This window comes from Triticum urartu, chromosome 1A, assembly GCF_056163025.1.
Source record: "Triticum urartu cultivar PI428250 chromosome 1A, HENAU_Tu73, whole genome shotgun sequence".
NCBI lineage: Eukaryota > Viridiplantae > Streptophyta > Magnoliopsida > Poales > Poaceae > Triticum > Triticum urartu.
The window spans coordinates 486,171,555-486,194,794 of record NC_141873.1 but is presented as its reverse complement, the minus strand read 5'-3'; positions in this window follow the sequence as shown (position 1 = coordinate 486,194,794).

Here is a 23,240-nt window from a genome sequence, read left to right as displayed (position 1 = left end):
AGTTTCCAATCTACAATTCTAGTTTACTATTTATTTTGCAATCTTTAATTTCCAATCTATACAACAAAAATACCAAAAATATTTATCTTATTATCTTTATCAGATCTCACTTTTGCAAGTGGTCGTGAAGGGATTGACAACCCCTTTATCACGTTGGTTGCAAGGTTCTTGATTGTTTGTGCAGGTACTAGGCGACTTGCGTGTAGTCTCCTACTGGATTGATACCTTGGTTCTCAAAAACTAAGGGAAATACTTACGCTACTTTGTTGCATCACCCTTTCCTCTTCAAGGGAAAACCAACGCATGCTCAAGAGGTAGCAAGAAGGAATTCTGGCGCCGTTGCCGAGGATATCTACGCACAAGTCAAGACATACCAAGTACCCATCACAAACTCTTATCCCTCGCATTACATTATTTGCCATTTGCCTCTCGTTTTCCTCTCCCCCACTTCACCTTTGCCTTTTCTTCGCCTTCTTCCCCTATGTATCTTTGTTTGGGTTTCCATGTGCCTTCTATTTGCTTGCTAAAAATCTATTGATATGGATCCACTCAAAGTGTTCTACTTGGATCATCTTCGATCCTTATGCGCTCGTGCTGAAACCCCAACTAGCCTAGTTGATGGGAAATCTTTAGATGAGCATGCTCATTTCTACGTCATCGTTTGTCTGAAAAGGGAGACTCTTATGGGATCAAATAAACAGATTGCTGTGTTATGCTTGGAATCTTTGTGGAGTTTATGATTTTACTTGTTGCTCTAAGAACCCTAAAAAACACCTCCCCTACCTATGTGAGTTTAATGACAATGAAATCTTATCTTCTTATGCAAATGGTGTTTATAGTTACTACGATATCAAACAAATTGAAGAATTTGTTGCTTTTAAGGGTGTTTATGAAGTTGCTTCTTTGATTGAAAAGTATGATTTTACTCTCTACGAATCTGAAATTTTTGACATAGTTAAATTTGCTATGAAAACTATGCTCATAATGTCTATGTCAAAGAATTTATTGAAAGGATGACCGTTGCTTCGGAAGAAAATAATGTTATGCATGAATCTATAGATAATTATGATTTTGATGATTTGATTGAAATATCCCTTGATGAACATGATGCTTGCTATTATTGTGGCCATGATGCCAATATTTATGAAGATGAATTTGCCATAGTTCCCTATGTTAAACATGAGATCGTTGCTATTGCACCCATACTTGATAGTTCCTTCGATGAAAAGCATGATTGCAATAATGTTATTATAAATTCTCTTAATGTCAATTGTGTTAATGATATGCAAAACCTCAAGCTTGGGGATGCTAGTTTTGCTATGACTACTATTTGTTGCAATGATCATGATTGGGGTGATTCTTCTTATGATCTTGAAAATTTATTTAAGCCCCATGATGAATGAGATTGATAATAATGTTTGCAATAGTATTGAAAGTGGGTTTGGAAGAGTGTCAACTTTAGATCCCACATATTTGGAGAATGTTTAATCTTATGAAGTTTTTTTATAAAAGTGCGTTTGGAGAGGTCATGACTTTAGTTAATGTTAATCCCACTATTTTGGAAGAGTGTCAATACATGTGGATCGTGTTAAGAATATGTTTTGTGATAGCTATATTGTTGAATTTTCTCATGATCCTACATGTAATTATTATGAGAGAGGAAAATATGGTTGTAGAAATTTTCATGTTACTAAATTACCTCTCGTTATGTTGAGATTGCTATTATTTCTTTCCGCTTCCTTGCATATGCTAGTTTTTTTGCTTGCCTTGATAATTTTTTTGCCTATAAGATGCCTATGCATATGAAGTATGTTAGACTTAGATGTGTTTGTCACGTGTTTCATGATGCTCTCTTTGTGCTTCAATTCTTGTCTTTCATGTGAGCATCATTGAAATGTCAATGCCTAGCTAGGGGCGTTAAACGATAGCGCTTGTTGGGAGGCAACCCAATCTTATTTTTATTCCTTGCTTTTTGTTTCTATTTAGTAATAAATAATTCATAATGCTACTATTATTATTGTGTTTTTTGTGTCTTAATTAGTGTTTGTGCCAAGTAAAGCCTTTAGGATCTTCTTGAATGATAGTTGTTTGATCTTGCTGAAAAGAACAGAAAGTATGTGCTCACGAGAATAATTTTCATTTTTTACCACAGAGCAAAAAAATACCAATTCCAACTACAGTAGATCAATATACAAATTATTTAGGACGTCCTAATTTCTCAGGATTTTTGGAGTTACAGAAGTATTTGAAACCTACATATTGCTACAGACTGTTCTGTTTTTGACAGATTCTGCTTTTCGTGTGTTGTTTGCTTATTTTGATGAATCTATGGCTAGTATCGGGGGGTATGAACCATAGAGAAGTTGGAATACAGTAGGTTTAATACCAATATAAATAAAGAATGAGTTTATTACAGTACCTTAAGGTGGTGGTTTGTTTTATTATACTAACGGAGCTCATGAGAGTTTCTGTTGAGTTTTGTGTTGTGAAGTTTTCAAGTTTTTGGGTAAAGATTTGATGGATTATGGAATAAGTATTGGCAAGAGCCTAAGCTTGGGGATTCCCAAGGTACCCCAAGGTAAAATTCAAGGACAACCAAAAGCCTAAGCTTGGGGATGCCCGGAAGGCATCCCCTCTTTTGTCTTCGTCCATCGGTAACCTTACTTGAGGCTATATTTTTATTCACCACATGATATGTGTTTTGCTTGGAGAGTCTTGTATGATTTGAGTCTTTGATTTTTAGTTTACCACAATCATCCTTGATGTACACACCTTTTGGAGAGACACACATGAATCAGAATTTATTAGAATACTCTTTGCGCTTCACTTATATCTTTTGAGCTAGATAATTTTGCTCTAGTGCTTCACTTATATCTTTTAGAGCATGGTGGTGGTTTTATTTTATAGAAATTATTGATCTCTCATGCTTCACTTATATTATTTTGAGAGTCCTTTAGAACAGCATGGTAATTTGCTTTGGCTATAAAATTAGTCTTAATAGGATAGGCATCCAAGATGGGTATAATAAAAACTTTCATATAGAGTGCATTGAATACTATGAGAAGTTTGATACTTGATGATTGTTTTGAGATATGAAGATGGTAATATTAGAGTCATGCTAGTTGAGTAGTTGTGAATTTGAGAAATACTTGTGTTAGAGTTTGCAAGTCCTATAGCATGCACGTATGGTAAACGTTGTGTGACAAATTTGAAGCATGAGGTGTTTCTTTGATTATCCTCCTTATGAGTGGCGGTCGGGGACGAGCGATGGTCTTTTCCTACCAATCTATCCCCCTAGGAGCATGCGTGTAATGCTTGGTTTTTGATGACTTGTAGATTTTTGCAATAAGTATGTGAGTTCTTTATGACTAATGTTGAGTCCATGGATTATACGCACTCTCACCTTCCCATCATTGCTAGCCTTTTCGGTACCATGCATTGCCCTTTCTCACCTTGAGAGTTGGTGCAAACTTCGCTGGTGCATCCAACCCCCGTGATATGATACGCACAATCACACATAAACCTCCTTATATCTTCCTCAAAACAGCCACCATACCTACCTATTATGGCATTTCCATAGCCATTCCGAGATATATTGCCATGCAACTTTCCACCGTTACGTTTATTATGACATGCTTCATCATTGTCATATTGCCTTGCATGATCATGTAGTTGACATTGTATTTGTGGCAAATCCACCATGCATAATTTCATACATGTTACTCTTGATTCATTGCCCATCCCGGTACACCGCCGGAGGCATTCATATAGAGTCATACTTTCTTCTAGTATCGAGTTGTAATCTTTGAGATGTAAATAAATAGAAGTGTGATGATCATCATTAATAGAGCATTGTCCCCCCCAATGGGATGGCCAAATGAAAACAAAGAAAGGCCAAATAAAAAAAGAAAATAAAAGGGACAATGCTACTATCCTTTTTCCACACTTGTGCTTCAAGGTAGCACCATGATCTTCATGATAGAGAGTCTCTTATATTGTCACTTTCATATACTAGTGGGAATTTTTCATTATAGAACTTGGCCTGTATATTCCAACAATGGGCTTCCTCAAATGCCCTAGGTCTTCGTGATCAAGCAAGTTGGATGCACACCCACTTAGTTTCTTTTGTTGAGCTTTCATACATTTATAGCTCTAGTGCATCCCTTGCATGGCAATCCGTACTCCTCGCATTGACATCAATTGATGGGCATCTCCATATCCTGTTGATTAGCCGCGTCAATGTGAGACTTTCTCTTTTTTGTCTTCTCCACACAACCCCATCATTATATTCTATTCCACCCATAGTGTTATGTCCATGGCTCACGCTCATGTATTGCGTGAAAGTTGAAAAAAGTTTGAGATTACTAAAGTATGAAACAATTGCTTGGCTTGTCATTGGGGTTGTGCATGATGAGAGCATTTTTGTGTGACGAAAATGAAGCATAGCAAAACTATATGATCTTGTAGGGATAAGCTTTCTTTGGCCATGTTATTTTGAGAAGACATAATTGCTTAGTTAGTATGCTTGAAGTATTATTATTTTTATGTCAATATTAAACTTTTGTCTTGAATCTTTTGGATCTGAACATTCATGCCACAATAAAGAAAATTACATTGAAAATTATGTTAGGTAGCATTCGACATCAAAAATTCTATTTTTACCATTTACCTACCCGAGGACGAGCAGGAATTAAGCTTGGGGATGCTTGATACGTCTCCAACATATATATAATTTTTTATTGTTCCATGCTATTATATTATCTGTTTTGGATGTTTAATGGGATTTACTATGCACTTTTATATTATTTTTGGGACTAACCTATTAACTGAAGGCCCAGTGCAAATTGCTATTTTTTTGCCTATTTCAGTGTTTCGCAAAAAAGGAATATCAAACGGAATCCAAACGGAAAGAAACCTTCGCGAGGATCTTTTTTGGAACAAATGCAATCCAGGAGACTTGGAGTGGACATCAAGGAAGCAGCTGATACGTCTCCATCGTATCTACTTTTCCAAACACTTTTGCCCTTATTTTTGACTCTAACTTGCATGATTTGAATGGAACTAACCTGGATTGACGCTGTTTTCAGCAGAATTGCCATGGTGTTATTTTTGTGCAGAAATAAAAGTTCTCGGAATGACCTAAAAATCAATGGAAATTATTATTGGAATATATAAAAAATACTGGAAGAAGAATCCATGTCAGGGGGCCCACACCCTGTCCAAGAGGGTGGGGGCGCGCCTACCCCCCTGGGCGCGCCCCCTGCCTCGTGGGACCCTGACACTCCACCGACCTCAACTCCAACTCCATATATTTGTGTTCAGGGAGAAGGATTCATCGCGTTTTACGATACGGAGCCGCCGCCAAGCCCTAAACTCTCTCGGGAGGGCTGATCTGGAGTCCGTTCGGGGCTCCGAAGAGGGGAATCTGTCGCCATCATCATCATCATCATCAACCTTCCTCCATCACCAATTTCATGATGCTCACCGCCGTGCGTGAATAATTCCATCGTAGGCTTGCTGGATGGTGATGGGTTGGATGAGATTTATCATGTAATGGAGTTAGTTTTGTTAGGGTTTCACTACTAGGGAAAAGCCTAGCAGCAGCGCGGGTTTTAGGCCTATCAGTAGCGCGGGGCGATGCACTACTGATAAGGCGCTACAGCTAACGTATAGCAGTAGCGTGCCTCCGCCCATGCTACTGCTAAATCGACTTAGTAGTAGCGACTTCCCGGAGGAGCGCTACTGGTAATTAGTAGTGGCGCTTCTCCCTGCCGCGCTGCTACTATTATTTTATATTTTATTTCTTTTTTATTTCAGTGTATTCGTACACCTTTACACAAGTTTTCATACAACAGGATTTAGAAATTTTTTTTACATCATAATGAGTTATTACATCACGGGGTGAAAGAACCGTGGACTAGTTTCAAGTGGATGGACATCCACTTGAAACTAATCCGCGGTTATTTCACCCAATGATATAATAAATATCATCATCATATCATTAACAACTTATCATCATAATACATCATTGTCATATGACACCTCCTCAAGATCATCATTTTCATCAATGAGACATCACATAGCAAATTGGTCACTAGTCGTAATCACAAGTACTCCTCATCATCAACTCTAACACATTGTATCACATAATAAACATATTGTACCTCATAGGACCTACTACATTCTCTTAGGACCTACTATATTCTCTAAGGTAAAATAGCAAAAAACAAGATAGCCCCTGACTCTCCATTATGGAGAATGGAGATTATCCTGTCTCCAATTCTTGCCTTTCGCTTAATGTTACTTCCAAGAACCTCCTTGCGAATGTCCAAACATTTTTTCCATTCTTTGATTAGCATGTGTTCACCGGTTTTAGAAATCTGATATGCACAGGTGAGCCCCTTAGATTGACCTGGCTGTATGTTCAGAACTGCAAGGCGACCATTCTAATACATCAAATGAGGCACACAATCCATCAGGATTTTCTGTTGAAAAACATAGTAATAACTTCGTAGTTAGCAATGATGTACTAGTTTTAGAAGTATGCAAAAGATGCACTGATGTCGTAATAGTAAAAAATCTTACCAGGGTATCTCCATAGAAGTTACCGTGGTTCAACACATGCACTATTGGCACGTATTCACCATAATTTGGAGGAGTTCGATAATAGGTATTGTAATTCTCAAGATAAGTACAATAAGCAATCAGATGACTTTTCTCCTTATAAGTTAATTCGGATCCATCAATGTAGTGGGTTTTGTCTACCATCTTCTGCACATTCTTTGAAGATTCAAAATAAGTTGTCAATGGAAATAAGCTGTCAACTATTTTGAAATAAACAATTTAAATTAGTTAATAACTATGTTTGAGAAACTCACATTGTGGTAGAATCGGAAGCGTATCAACAAGGACCCAAATGTCCATATTGTCTTGCTCGATGTCAGGATCACCAAGATCCATGGTGACAATCATACCCTCATAAAAACCATACATTTTGCAAAGTGCTTCCCAATTTTGGCAACCAAAATGGGTTACGCTCTGAGAATTGTACAGATTTACTTCAAAATCGATATCATGATGGGTCCTTAGGTGTATTTTCTTTGTTTGAAAATTTTCATGGTCTTCAAAACCCATCCTCTCCAAGACATAGCGTCTTGCATCGCATGGGATAAGCTAGTCGAATTGTAAAAGATGAAAATTAGACGTTGAAATAGTTGAACTCATGCTTAATTACGAAAAAAATACTTGTCGTTGTTGCGTACCATTTCAACATCGAAGGTCTCCTCGAGCTTAATGCTGAAGCGCCGATCTTCGTCCAGCTCAACAAACCTGTCGCACATACCTCGATCGTCGTGGCACCAGCTCCACTCCCCCGGGAGACTGTCGTCGTCCGAGTATGACATTTCCTACATTCATAATTCAAAGATTAAACTTGTACAATTAAATATATGTACTAAAAAACCTAAATTAGATCGTTATTTTTCGAGAAAATCCAGGCCACTTGATATTTCCTACATATTCTAGCACAAGTCATGCCAGAATTCACGGAAAAATCCGGCATGACCTTTGCTAAAAAGGACATATCGAGCGCCTGAAATTTGCCGGAACAGAAATTAATCAACACTCCGGCAAAACATAGGCCACTCGGAGGTGTAAACTGAACATGAACGGTCACTTGGGCAACCACATATCCTATTTGAGCAACACAAGATATACATGGATATTTGGCTGGTCTCACCTCGATGTCGGAGGGGGTCGGTGACGGGGACGACGGCGGGGATGATGGAGGGGCTCCTTGATTTCTGCAAAAGCAAAAACCGTATAAGTTATCACTAATACATCCCGAATAATTGCTTAAACTAAAAAATAACAACAAATATGACATGTTCAACTAGTTTTATTAATTCTACTAGTTCTTACTAAATATAAACCTACTATAAATAGAAAAAACTAGTTCTTTCGAAAAATAAAGTAGTTCAACTAGTTATATTAATTATCTTACTAAAAATACATTAGTTCTATTAATTCAACTAGTTCAACTAGTTTATTAATTTACTTACTAAACTAGTTCAACTACAACTAAAGTAGTTCAACTAGTTTATTTATTTACTTACTAATTATTTTAAACACTTACTAAAAACAGTAAAAATAAACTACATTATACAATAGTTAACTAGTACCATCACTACTACTAATTAACATCTACTACTGCTAAAAATCATTGTCTATGAACCCTAAATTAGCATCTACTACTACTACTAAAAAACATCTAGTACTAACTAAGCAGAGAGAACGAGGGTGGGGGAGGGGTGGGGGGCTTACAGAGAGGGGAGAGACGGTGGCGGGGAGGTGCTCGGCGACGGAGAGGTAGGGGCGGCGAGGGCGGGCTCGGGATCGGGAGGCGGCGGCGGGGTTGGGGGAGGCGGCGGTGACGGTGAGGTTGAGAGCGGCGGTGAGGTCGAGAGCAGAGGGGGTGGGGGAGGCGGCGGCGACGGTCAGGTCGAGAGCGGCGGCGGACGGCGGCGGTGAGGTTGACGGCGGCCTCGGGCGGCGGCGACAGAGGAGTAGGGGAACAGTGGGGGGAAGGAGGACTTAGCAAAATTTTAAGCGGGCGGGTGGTTAAGTCGAACTAGCAGTAGCGCACTTCAGGAAACACGCTATAGCTAAAGTAGCTATAGCGCGTTTTCAGGAAAAACGCTACTGCTAAGTCTAAGCACACATCAAAAATATACGTGGGTCATCATTGATCTTTTTGTGTAGAATCTAAATAGTCAACATATTTAAGGTGGTAAACACCTTGTTCGCTTAGCAGTATGGGACTAAACTTAATTAGGTGCAACACTTAGCAGGAGCGAGTTTTGCAGAAATACGCTGCTACTAAGTACTTTAGCAGCACCGCGTCCAGGGAAGGGCGCTACTACTATATCTAGCCTGGGGGCAAATCCGTGGCAATTATAGTAGTATCGCTTGTTTCACCTAGAGCGCTACTGCTATCTAGTTATTAGTAGCGCAGTTCCTTTAAGCTCGCTACTGCTATTTAGCAGTAGCGCCTGTTTTTAAACCGCGCTGCTGCTAAGATTCTGTGTATAACGTTTTCCCTAGTAGTGTTTGATCCCTAGTATCCACTATGTTCTGAGATTGATGTTTCTATGACTTTGCTATGCTTAATTCTTGTCACTAGGGCCCGAGTGCCATGATTTCAGATCTGAACCTATTATGTTTTCATGAATATATGTGAGTTCTTGATCCTATCTTGCAAGTCTATAGTCATCTATTATGTGTTATGATCCGTTAACCCCGAAGTGACAATATTCGGGACCATTACCGGTGATGACCGTAGTTTGAGGAGTTCATGTATTCACTATGTGTTAATGCTTTGGTCCGGTACTCTATTAAAAAGAGGCCTTAATATCCCTTAGTTTCCAATAGGACCCCGCTGCCACGGGAGGGTAGGACAATAGATGTCATGCAAGTTCTCTTCCATAAGCACGTATGACTATATTCGGAATACATGCCTACATTACATTGATGAACTGGAGCTAATACTGTGTCACCCTATGTTATAACTGTTGCATGATCGATCGCATCCGACATAATTATCCATGTAACATCCCAAATTTTCAATTTGGAATGTTATACACTAGATCATCATTGCATATCATATTTATTGCATTTTGGTTGATCCTAGAAATTTCACGCAACTCAAGGACCCTCGGAGAGAGTTGGGGATTTCGTTATTTTCATATTTGAGTTGTCTCAAAATTTGAAAATAGGATCATTTGATTTTATTTATTTTATCTTCAAATATTTCTATTATACAAATTATGAGAGAGGGAATAAAATGACTTTCCCAAAATAAAGAAATATTGGGGATTTAATAAAAAATCAAATAAGATTTTATTTGGTTTATTTGCTATTTTATTTGAATTTAGGAAGAATGCGTTTTTCTCAAAATTGCATTTAGGCCCCAAATAAATGTTCATCCTGTGAGGCTTGATTTTACAAGCCGGGGAAAATTTATTTTGGGATTTTTGGAGTCCGTTTAGTATTCCTTTTTTTTTCTGAGCGTAATTATTAAAAAAAAGTCCGAACCGACCTTGGGCCGTAACCGGCCAGGACTCCTCCTGGCCGGGCCTTTTTATAGCGCCCCGAGGCCCCGGCCAAGCCCAGCCGCGCCCCGCCCCAACCCTAACCCTAGCCGCCAACGCCGCCGCCCTGCGCCGCGCCGCCGCCGCCGCCCGCGCGTCGCCCCGCCGCCGCCGCCCGCCCGCGCCGCCCGCCCGCACCGCCGCCGCCCGCCGGAGCGCCGCAGCCGCCGACATCGCCGCCCGCCGGATCCGCCGCCGGAGGTTGTCTCGCCGCCGCCGGTTTTTCTCGAAAAACCGTTCGGTTTTCCGACAGTTTTGTTCATTTTTTTTAGTTTCGCTTTTTTTATAGATCGGTTTTTCTAGTTTATTTAATTAGCGAGCATTCGTCCGTCCGTTCGTTCTAACGAACGTTCATCGTTTTTCTTTTTCTCGGATTAAATCCGCGATTTTTCAGATCGCGATTTCTGATTCGATTTTCGTTTTAGTCTAACTTTTCGCTCGTTTATCGGAATCAGGCGATTCAAGCGCCTGGAGTTTCGTCTCGAAACCCTCTTTCCGTTTAATCAACTCAAACAAGTTTTTGCCACTGTAAAAATTGCCCTAGATCCAGAATAGTAAATGAAGCCTGTTTCTTTTACCGTTTGTCTTTCGTTGATTCGTTCGATTTGATTCTTTTTGCCAACCGGAGTTCTTAAGTTGAACTTTCTGGTTAGATCTCTTATTTGAGTTTTACTTGTGCATTAGTTGAGTACTTATTGTATGCTTGTTTGTTTGCGATAGAGTACCTGGAGTGCGACGCTTGCTACTTCGAATCGCTAGGTTTCCCGGATCATCAGCAAGGCAAGTAACACTTTGATCATGCTTTCCATCTACCCAGTTTTATTGCATTAGATCAATCCTCACACATTGCATGATTAGGATCTAATTAAATTGTGGGTTTGGGAAGTAGTTGAGGTAGTACCTATTACCTGTTATTATCAAACCTTTGGGAGTTACTTCTACGTTTGCTTATTATGCCATGCTATGCTAGTAGACGTGGATTGGGTGAGTGTATCCATGACAGATGTGAGATTGTTAATTTAATGGTTTATTTAAGGTGGCAACCTAAACACACATCTGGGTGGATTGAGGCACCTGGGTATTCCAGCGATTTCCTGTTTTTCTTTTGGACCGCCACCCAGGCTCAAAGGGATCATGAGATTAGTCATGCTAGAAACTTCCGTGTGCAGCCACAAGCTATTCTGGGCTCTAGCATAGTTGATTAAGTTGTGCGAACTCTTACAGTGGTAGACTAGCAGATGTAGGGGAAAGTAGGTGTAACGGTCTACCCGATCGTAAGGTGCTAGCGCTTCTGAAAGACTATGTCTCGGTCATCCGTCTTCTCAAACACCATGTAGTGCGAGAAACCAAACGGAGGCGATCGAGTCTTGTGGGGAAAAGTGCGCAAACCTCTGCAGAGTGTATAAACTAATCATGATTAGTCGTGTCCCCGGTTATGGACATCTTGAGTATCTAGTACTTGGATTATCATGTGAATCTCAACATGTTACTCTAAAATTTAATTTGTTGGGTTTTGTTTAATGATGATGCTTAATTGGGATTGAGAATGCTGTCAACCATTCTCAATGTTTAACAACTACCATGATAGTTAAATAAAATTTATTCCTTTGCAGTAGGGAAAAATTGGCTTTACACAAAACTGTAACCATAGAGCTTTCCACCAGCCAAATATGCATATAGATTAGCCTATTTCATTCCATTACTCTCTATGTGTTATTTTGCCAGCATATTCCATGTGCTGACCTGTTTCGGGCTGCAACGTTAATGTTGCAGACTTTTCAGACGACGATTAAGGTGTTTTAGGTCGTGGTTCTATACTCAGTGATGCCGTTGGAGTTGATGGACTCACTTATCTTCCAAGCCTTCCGCTGTTATCGTTATTAGATGTCCTTAAGCCATATTTATTGTAATAAGTTCTCTTTGGAGACACTCGATGTAATAAGTGTGTGATTGCTACTCTGTTATAAATCCTTCAAGTACTGTGTGGTGTCAGCATTACTGATCCAGGGATGACACCTGAGCACAGAGATTAGACCGTTTGAGGTCTGGTCACTACAATCCATCATTGATCCAATGCCTACGAGCTTTTCATATATTGTTCTTTGCTTATTTACTTTTTCGTTGTTGCTATTACAATCACTATAAAACCAAAAATATTACTTTTGCTACCGTTACCACTACTATCATATTACTTTGCTACTAAATACCCTGCTGCAGATATTAAGTTTCCAGGTGTGGTTGAATTGACAACTCAGCTGCTAATACTTGAGAATATTCTTTGGCTCCCCATGTGTCGAATCAATAAATTTGGGTTGAATACTCTACCCTCGAAAACTGTTGCGACCCCCTATACTTGTGGGTTATCAAGACTATTTTCTGGTGCCGTTGCTGGGGAACATAGCTCTATTCTTTGAGTCACTTGGGATTTATATCTGCTTATCACTATGAAGAACTTGAAAAATCAAAGAACCAAGATTTTTTCCCTCAACTACGAGTGGAGGTAAGGAATTACCATCTAGCTTTGCACTTGGTTCACCTTCTGTTTTGAGTAAACTTGCGACACCTACTCCTGCTATTGATTCCGATAGGACGGATGTTATTGATGATGCCACTTCTGCTTTGCATGATACTTATGATGAAACTACTTCTATGCTTGATAATACTGTGCCATGATAACCCACAAGTATAGGGGATCGCAACAATTTTCGAGGGTAGAGTATTCAACCCAAATTTATTGATTCGACATAAGGGGAGCCAAAGAATATTCTCAAGCATTAGCAGCTGAGTTGTCAATTCAACCACACCTGGAAACTTAATATCTGCAGCAAAGTATTTAGTAGCAAAGTAATATGATAGTAGTGGTAACGGTAGTAGAAGGTAACGGTAGCAAAAGTAATATTTTGGGTGTTTTGTAGTGATGATAACAATAGCAGCGGAAAATTAAATAAGCGAAGAACAATATATGGAAAGCTCGTAGGCAATGGATCGGTGATAGAGAATTATGCCGGATGCGGTTCATCATGTAACAGTCATAACCTAGGGTGACACAGAACTAGCTCTAGTTCATCAATGTAATGTAGGCATGTATTCCGAATATAGTCATACGTGCTTATGGAAAAGAACTTGCATGACATCTTTTGTCCTACCCTCCCGTGGCAGCGGGGTCCTATTGGAAACTAAGGGATATTAAGGCCTCCTTTTAATAGAGTACCGGACCAAAGCATTAGCACATAGTGAATACATGAACTCCTCAAACTACGGTCATCACCGGGAGTGGTCCCGATTACTATCACTTCGGGGTTGCCGGATCATAACACATAGTAGGTGATTATAGACTTGCAAGATAGGATCAAGAACTCTCATATATTGATGAAAACATAATAGGTTCAGATTTGAAATCATGGCACCCGGGCCCTAGTGACAAGCATTAAGCATAGGAAAGTCATAGCAACATCAATCTCAGAACATAGTGGATACTAGGGATCAAACCCTAACAAAACTAACTCGATTACATGATAAATCTCATCCAACCCATCACCGTCCAGCAAACCTATGATGGAATTACTCACGCACGGCGATGAGCATCATGAAATTGGTGATGGAGGATGGCCGATGATGACGATGGCGATGGATTCCCCTCTCCGGAGCCCCGAACGGACTCCAGATCAGCCCTCTCGAGAGAATTTAGGGCTTGGCGGCGGCTCCGTATCGTAAAACGTGATGAATCCTTCTCCCTAGTTTTTTTCTCCCCTAAAGTGAACATATGGAGTCAAGGTTGATGTTGGTGGAGCGTCAGGGGGCCCACGAGGCACGGGGGCGCGCCGGGGGGGGGGGGGGGGGTAGGGCGCGCCCCCACCCTCGTGGACAGGTGGAGGCCCCCCTGACGTGGATCTTCCTTACAATATTTTTTATATATTCCAAAATAATTCTCTATTGATTTTCATGTCATTCCGAGAACTTTTATTTCTGCACAAAAATAACACCATGGTAATTCTGCTGAAAACAGCGTCAGTACGGGTTAGTTCCATTCAAATCATGCAAGTTAGAGTCCAAAACAAGGGCAAAAGTGTTTGGAAAAGTAGATACGATGGAGACGTATCAACTCCCCCAAGCTTAAACCTTTGCTTGTCCTCAAGCAATTCAGTTGATAAACTGAAAGTGATAAAGAAAAACTTTTACAAACTCTGTTTGGATCTTGTTGTTGTAAATATGTAAAGCCAGCATTCAAGTTTTCAGCAAAGATTATGAACTAACCATATTCACAATAACATTTAGGTCTCATGCTTACTCATATCAATGACATAATCAAGTAGTGAGCAATAATAATAAATCTCGGATGACAACACTTTCTCAAAACAATCATGATATGATATAACAGGATGGTATCTCACTAGCCCTTTCTGAGACCGCAAAACATAAATGCAGAGCACCTTTAAAGATCAAGGACTGACTAAACATTGTAATTCATGGTAAAAGAGATCTAGTCAAGTCATACTCAATGTAAACTAACAGTAATGGATGCAAATGACAGCGGTGCTCTCCAACCGGTGCTTTTTAATAAGAGGATGACGACTCAGCATAAAAGTAAATAGATAGGCCCTTCGCAGAGGGAAGCATGGATTTGTAGAGGTTCCAGAGCTCGGTTTTGAAATAGATGTGAATAATATTTTGAGCGGTATACTTTCATTGTCAACATAACAACCGAGAGATGGCGATATCTTCCATGCTACACACATTATAGGCGGTTCCCAAATAGAATGGTAAAGTTTATACTCCCCCTCCACCAACAAACATCAATACATGGCTTGCTCGAAACAACGAGTGCCTCCAACTAACAACAGTCCTGGGGGAGTTTTGTTTGCAATTATTTTGATTTGTTTTGCATAAAGCATGGGACTGGGCATCCCGGTGACCAGCCATTTTCTCGTGAGTGAGGAGCGGAGTCCACTCCTCTTGAGAATAACCTGCCTAACATGGAAGATACGGACAACCCTAGTTGATAGATGATCTATTCGAGCATACAAAACAGAATGTTTATTTGAAGGTTTAGAGTTTGGCACATACAAATTTACTTGGAACGGCAGGTAGATACCGTATATAGGTAGGTATGGTGGACTCATATGGAACAACTTTGGGGTTTATGGAATTGGATGCACAAGAAGTATTCTCGCTTAGTACAGGTGAAGGCTAGCAAAAGACTCAGAAGCGACCAGCTAGAGAGTGACAACAGTCATGAACATGCATTAAAATTAATCAACACCGAATGCAAGCATGAGTAGGATATAATTTACCATGAACATAAATATCGTAGAGGCTATGTTGATTTTGTTTCAATTACATGAGTGAACATGTGCCAAGTCAAGCCACTCGAATTGTTCAAAAGAGGATACCACCCTATCATACCACATCATAACCATTTTAATAGCATGTTGGCACGCAAGGTAAACCATTATAAGCTCCTAGCTAATTAAGCATGGCATAAGCAACTGTAATCTCTAATTGTCATTGCAAACATGTTTATTCATAATAGGCTAAACCAGGAACGATGAACTAATCATATTTACAAAAACAAGAGAGGGCGAGTTCATACCAGGTTTTCTCATCTCAATAAGTTCATCATATAATCATCATTGTTGCCTTTCGCTTGCACGACCGAATAGTGTGGACAATAATAATAGTGCACGTGCATTGGACTAAGTTGGAATCTGCAAGCATTCAATTCAAGAGAGAAGACGAGGTAATATGGGCTCTTTGTTAGATCAACAATAATGCATATGAGAGCCACTCAACATTTTAATTATGGTCTTCTCCTCTCGACCCCCAAAGAACAAGAAAAGAAATAAAACTATTTACAGGGAAAGCTCCCAACAAGCAAAAGAAGAACGAGAAATATTTTTGGGTTTTCTTTTTAATTACTACTACAAGCATGGAAAGTAAACTAATTAAAAGCTACAACTAATTTTTTTTGTTTTTCTTAAGGTTTATTAAACACACAAGAAGAAAGCATAAAAAAGGAAAATAAACTAGCATGGATGATACAATGAAAAAGTATGAGCACTGAGACCTAGCATGAGTGTGACCATGAATGTAATGTCGGTGAGAGATACGTACTCCCCCAAGCTTAGGCTTTTGGCCTAAGTTGGTCTATGGCCACGGCTGGCCCGGCGGATATCCAAAGTAATAGTTGGGGTCGTACTGTGAAGAAGCCTCGGATTGCCACTGGTTGGCAATCACCTCCGGATCCCACTGGTAATCAGACTGTCGTGGAGGATCAAATTGTGGTTCTGGCTCTGGCTCTGTAGCTGATGTAGGGTTCCGGTAGGCGTGAATGGCCACCAACGGAACAAGGTACTTGCCTGCAGATAAATCAAACAAGGAAGGAGCAGGCAAGGTAATAGTGTTAGGATGATTTTTACCAAATATTAATTTGTACTTAAGCGCCTTTTCCCCATTCTTAACAATAAAATCATGTGCTACCATACTCTTATAATCTAAATAAACAGGAGGCAGCAACTTCTCTTCCTTCTCATAATGCCTAATAGTTATGTTAAAGTGTACAGCGAGGCGCGAGGCGAAGATGCCTCCAAGGACGGGGCCCTTAGTACGGTTAATATTTAACCGCTTTGCAACAATAGCGCCCATACTGAATGTGTCATCACGAAATAAGGCATGGCACAAAATAACAATATCAGGGGCACTCAGGTTTCCATAGTTTCCGCACCCAATTAAGCATCTACTAGCAAATATAGCAAAGTAACATAGAACAAGAAAGTGTATGCTAGTAATTCGTGCGTCGGAAACCTTCCTCGTTTCCACTACAGTAATGGTATCAATAAACCCATCCATATCATCACGATGTGGTTCCTCTATGCTGCCCTTGAAAGGGATCAAACAAACCGGACAAAAATCACGAAGTGACATCTCCTTATGCTCATCACAAATAAATAAAATTCCACCATAGGTGGTGAGCTCCTAGCATGGAAATGAAAGTTTTGCACAAAGATATTGGTGAGTAAGAGATACTGTTCGTGTTGGTCCTGGAGGAAGGCGGTGAGGCCTGCATTCTCAGCCAGTTCATAGAAATCATCATAAATCCCGGCTGCTCTCAAGAAATGATCACAAGGCCATTCACATGGCCGAACACCCGCGGTGCGAGGAAGATTATATTTGGGCCTCTTATCCTCCTCACTTTGCTTATACTTCGAGCTTCGGCTCGATGAGCCCCTCAAACATCTCTTCATATTTTTCTGGAAATTTCTGAAATTTTTAGTAACTTCAAAATAAAAGTGAACCAAACTCAACAAAATTGATAGTAACTACTCCTACAAGTGCCTAGAGGCAATATCATGCATCAAAACTACTTTTGACCATATAAATTTGACATGCAAGCTCAAGAACAAGGTCATCTAAGCAGCAAAAATATTCAATGAATAAAGCACTAGAACAAAAACTAATTGGACCATTGGAGGAGTCACATAGCAAGGAAAAATCCCCCAAAGCAGTTTTTTGAAAGGAACTTTGAGCAAGGAGATCAAAAATGGCAGCAAAATGAGCTTGGACTCGGGTTTGAGATGGTTAGTGATGTTTGTGGGAGGAAGAAGGAGTGTGTGGTAGATGGAATAAGTAGAGGGGAGCCACCGTGGGCCCACGAGGCAGGGGGTAGAGCACGCCCTCCACCCTCATGGCCAGGTGCTTGCTCCCCCCTACTATGTTCTTAGTGCCAGATATTATCAAATATTCTAGAAAAAAATCATATTTAAGTTTCAGGGCATTTGGAGAACTTTTATTTTCAGGGTATTTTTTATTGCACGGATAATTTAGAAAACAGACAGAAAATACTATTTTTGCTTTATTTAATATAAATAACAGAAAGTAAAAAGAGGGTACAAAGAGTTGTGTTTTCTAAATTCATCCATCTCATGCTCATCAAAAGGAATCCACTAACAAGGTTGATCAGGTCTTGTTAACAAACTCATTCTAAATAACATGGAACCGGAGAATTTTCGAATAACAGTAGGTTACCTCAACGTGGATATGCACATTCCCAACAATAAGAATATCATATTTCTTCTTGACAGTAGGAATAGGAAATTCAAAACCTCCAAAAATAATCGATGGAATTTTTCCAATAGAGTTTATACTATGAACTTGAGGTTGCTTCCTCGGAAAGTGTACCGTATGCTCATTGCCATTAACATGAAAAGTGACATTGCCTTTGGTGCAATCAATAACAGCCCCTACAGTATTCAAAAAGGGTCTTCGAGGAATAATAGACATACTATCATCCTCGGGAATATCAAGGATAACAAAGTCCGTTAAAATAGTAACGTTTGCAACCACAACATGCACATCCTCACAAATACTGACAGGTATAGCAGTTGATTTATCAGCCATTTGCAAAGATATTTTAGTAGGTGTAAACTTATTCAAATCAAGTCTACTATATAAAGAGAGAGTCATAACACTAACACCGGCTCCAAGATCACATAAAGCAGTTTTAACATAGTTTCTTTTAATGGAGCATGGTATAGTTGGTACTCCTGGATCTCCAAGTTTCTTCGGAATTCCGCCCTTAAAAGTATAATTAGCAAGCATGGTGGAAATTTCAGCTTCCGGTATCTTTCTTTTATTTGTAACAACTTCTTTCATATACTTAGCATAAGGATTCATTTTGAGCATATCAGTCAAACGCATATGCAAGAAGATAGGTCTAATCATTTCAGCAAAGCGCTCAAAATTGTCATCATCCTTTTTCTTGGATGGTTTAGGAGGAAAAGGCATGGGTTTCTGAACCCATGGTTCTCTTTCTTTACCGTGCTTCCTAGCAACAAAGTCTCTCTTGTCATAACATTGATTCTTTGATTGTGGGTTATCAAGATCAACAACAGGTTCAATCTCTACTTCATTGTCATTACTAGGTTGAGCATCAACATGAACATCATTATTAACATTATCACCAGGTTCATGCTCATTACCAGATTGTGTTTCAGCATTAGAAATAGAAATATCATTAGGATTCTCAGGTGTGTCAACAACAGGTTCACTAGAAGCATGCAAAGTCCTATCATTTTCCTTTTTCTTCCTTTTAGAAGGACTAGGTGCATCAATATTATTTCTCTGAGAATCTTGCTCAATTATCTTAGGATGGCCCTCAGGATACAAAGGTTCTTGAGTCATTTTACCACCTCTAGTCATAACTCTAACAGCATTATCATTTTTCTTACAATTCAATTCATTGAGCAAATCATTCTGAGCTTTGAGTACTTGTTCTACTTGAGTGGTAACCATAGAAGCATGTTTACTAATAAGTTTTAGTTCACCTTTAACATTAGCCATATAATCACTCAAGTGTTCAATCATATAAGCATTGCGTTTTAATTCTCTACCGAAATAAGCATTGAAGTCTTCTTGCTTAACAATAAAGTTATCAAACTCATCCAAACATTGGCTAGCAAACTTAGTAGGAGGGATTTCAGCTTTATCATATCTATAGAGAGAATTTACCTTTACTACCTGTGTCGGGTTATCAAGACCATGTACTTCTTCAACAGGCGGTAAATTGAGACCATGTATTTCTTCAATAGGAGGTAGATTCTTAACATCTTTAGCTTTAATACCTTTTTCTTTCATAGATTTCTTTGCCTCTTGCATATCTTCAGGATTGAGAAATAGAATACCCCTTTTCTTCGGAGTTGGCTTAGGAGTTGGTTCAGGAATTGGATTAGGAAGTGTCCAATTATTTTCATTGGTCAACATATTATTCAATAGAATTTCAGCTTCATCTGGTGTTCTTTCCCTGAAAACACAACCAGCACAACTATCCAGGTGGTCTCTGGAAGCATCGGTTAGTCCATTATAGAAGATATCAAGTATTTCATTTTTCTTAAGAGGATGTTCAGGCAAAGCATTAACTAATTGGAGAAGCCCCCCAAGCTTGTGGGAGACTCTCTTCTTCAATTTGCACAAAATTATATATTTCCGTTAAAGCATCTTGTTTCTTATGAGCGGGGAAATATTTAGCAGAGAAGTAATAAATCATATCCTGGGGACTACACACACAACCAGGATCAAGAGAATTAAACCATATCTTAGCATCACCCTTTAATGAGAATGGAAATAATTTAAGGATATAATAATAGCGAGTTTTCTCATCATTAGTGAACATGGTGGCTATATCATTTAATTTAGTAAGATGTGCCACAACAGTTTCAGATTCATAGCCATAGAAAGGATCAGATTCAACTAAAGTAATGATCTCAGGATCAATAGAGAAATCATAATCCTTATCAGTAACAAATATAGGTGAAGTAGCATAAGCAGGATCATATTTCATTCTAGCATTCAAAGTTTTTTGTTTCAGCTTAGCTAATAATTTCTTAAGATCACTCCTATCATTGCAAGCAAGAAAGTCTCTAGCAGTTTCTTCATCCATAACATAACCTTCCGGAACAACATGCAATTCATATCTAGGGGGAGAATCTTCATCATCACTTTCATCAATATTATCAGTTTCAATAATTTCATTTTCTCTAGCCCTAGCAAGTTGTTCATCAAGAAATTCACCAAGTGGCACCGTAGTATCAAGCATAGAAGTAGTTTCATCATAAGTATCATGCATAGCATAAGTGGCATCATCAATAACATGCGACATATCAAAATTAATAGCAGAATCAGGTTTAGGTGTCGCAAGCTTACTCAAAACAGAAGGTGAATCAAGTGCAGAGCTAGATGGCAGTTCCTTACCTCCCCTCGTAGTTGAGGGATAAATATTGGTTCTTGGATCTTTCAAGTTCTTCATATTGATAAGCAGATATAAATCCCAAATGACTCAAATAATAGAGCTATGCTCCCCGGAAACGGTGCCAGAAAATAGTCTTGATAACCCACAAGTATAGGGGATCACAATAGTTTTCGAGGGTAGAGTATTCAACGGTGCCCAAATTTATCGATTCGACACAAGGGGAGCCAAAGAATATTCTCAAGTATTAGCAGCTGAGTTGTCAATTCAACCACACCTGGAAACTTAATATATGCAGCAAACTATTTAGTAGCAAAGTAATATGATAGTAGTGGTAATGGTAGTAGAAGGTAACAGTAACAAAAGTAATATTTTTGGTGTTTTGTAGTGATGATAACAATAGAAATTGTCGGTGGGAACGACACCTATGGGATCACAAGAATCCCTACTGTGGTTAGCGGGGCGTGGGGTCGTGAGAAGAGCGGATCAAACAGATAGCACACGGTTCGTTTATCCAGGTTCGGGCCGCGAGGATGCGTAAAACCCTACTCCTGCTTTGGTGGATTGTATATATGTGTTCTTGAGCTAGCTATGGGGCGTGAGGAGCTCCAAAAAGCCGAATCCTTCCCCTGGTCGCCTCGGGCCTCCTTTTATAGAAAAAAGGGGTTGCCACAGTGGCACACAGGAGGTGGAAAGGGTACAGTGCTGCGAGGTTATCCCTCGCATCACATGACAAGGCGCATTTAATGCGTCTTGCTTAGGTGTCCTTGCTTTATCGGGGATGGGGGAGAAACCTGTCTCGTCCGTCGCCGCTCCTTCTTGTGTTGACATGCGCCCTGGCCAGCGATGCCTGCGATGCCATGTAGGTAGGCAGGCAGCTGAGGTGGCGCAGTGGTGGGTCTTCACGAAGATCTGCATGCCGCCACGCAGGTGCCTGCCTAGCTGGTTGGGTCGGCAGCTGCATGATGATTGGCTCCGCAAGACAGCTAGAGAGTTGACCACAACAGGATGCACGGATGCGGAAAAGGTGAAGTTTGCCACACACCAGCTTGAAGGACCCGCAACATCATGGTGGGAGAATTTCACAGCCACTTTCCCTGTCGACACTGTCACGTGGGACCAGTTTCAGCAGGCTTTTCGAACTGCCCATGTTTCGGCAGGAGCTATGGCCATGAAGAAGCGAGAGTTTCACAACTTGCGCCAAGGAGGACGGACAGTTGGCCAGTATGTGGAGGACTTTAGTAAATTAGCACGTTATGCCCTAGATGACGTTGCTACGGATGCAGCTAAGCAGGAGAAGTTTCTGGAAGGACTGAATGATGAGTTGAGCATGCAGTTGATGGTAGCCACCTTCAACAACTACCAGGAGTTGGTAGATCGTGCTCTCATGATTGAAGGGAAGCAGCAGCAGATTGAAAATCGCAAGAGGAAGTATGGACAAGGGAAGCACACTTCGGGAGCTCAGCAGAAGCCATGTTTTACCCCTAGACTGGGAGGACATTTTCAGCATATCCATGGAGGAGGTAGCTCGCACAATCACAATGGCACCAAGAATGGTAATGGGAATGGAGGAAGCAACGGCCAGAACCACACCAACCCATTGACCCCAGCCAAGAGAGACCTGAGCCAAGTCACTTGTTTTAAGTGCCAGAAGATAGGACAATATGCCAATGAATGTCCTGAATCACAGAATGGTAATGGCAATGGAAGCTCTGGGAAGAAGCCGAACTGTTTCAACAGGGGACAGGTGAACCACGTTAACGTGGAGGAGGTTGAAGAGCAGTCGAATGCAGTAATCGGTAAGTTTTTGGTTAAGTCATTTACTGCACTCGTTCTTTTTGATACTGGTGCATCGCATTCATACATATCAAGGGGATTTGTGGATAAGTATAACCTACCCACCAAAGTTCTTAGAACACCTATGTTAGTAAGCTCACCAGGAGCGGAATATATGGCTAGTCAAGGATGTTTTCAAGTGCCACTAAGTATAGGTAGGCATGTGTTTCCCTCGGATTTGATAATATTGGAATCACAAGGTTTGGATGTAATTCTGGGAATGGATTGGTTGTCGATGTATGGAGGAAACATCGATTGCCCTGGTAAAACGATCTTGCTTACCACCCCAGAAGGGAGAAGGATCAAGTATGTATCCCGGCATGTGCCGAAGAGGATTCAAGTAAATTGTTTAACAGGAGTTGTGCAGGCGGAAGTACCAGTAGTGAAGGATTTCCCTGAAGTATTTCCAGAAGAGTTGCCAGGCATGCCACCGGATAGAGATATTGAGTTTTTGATTGAGCTTTTGCCAGGCACAGGGCCAATATCAAAGAGACCATATAGGATGCCCGCAAAGGATT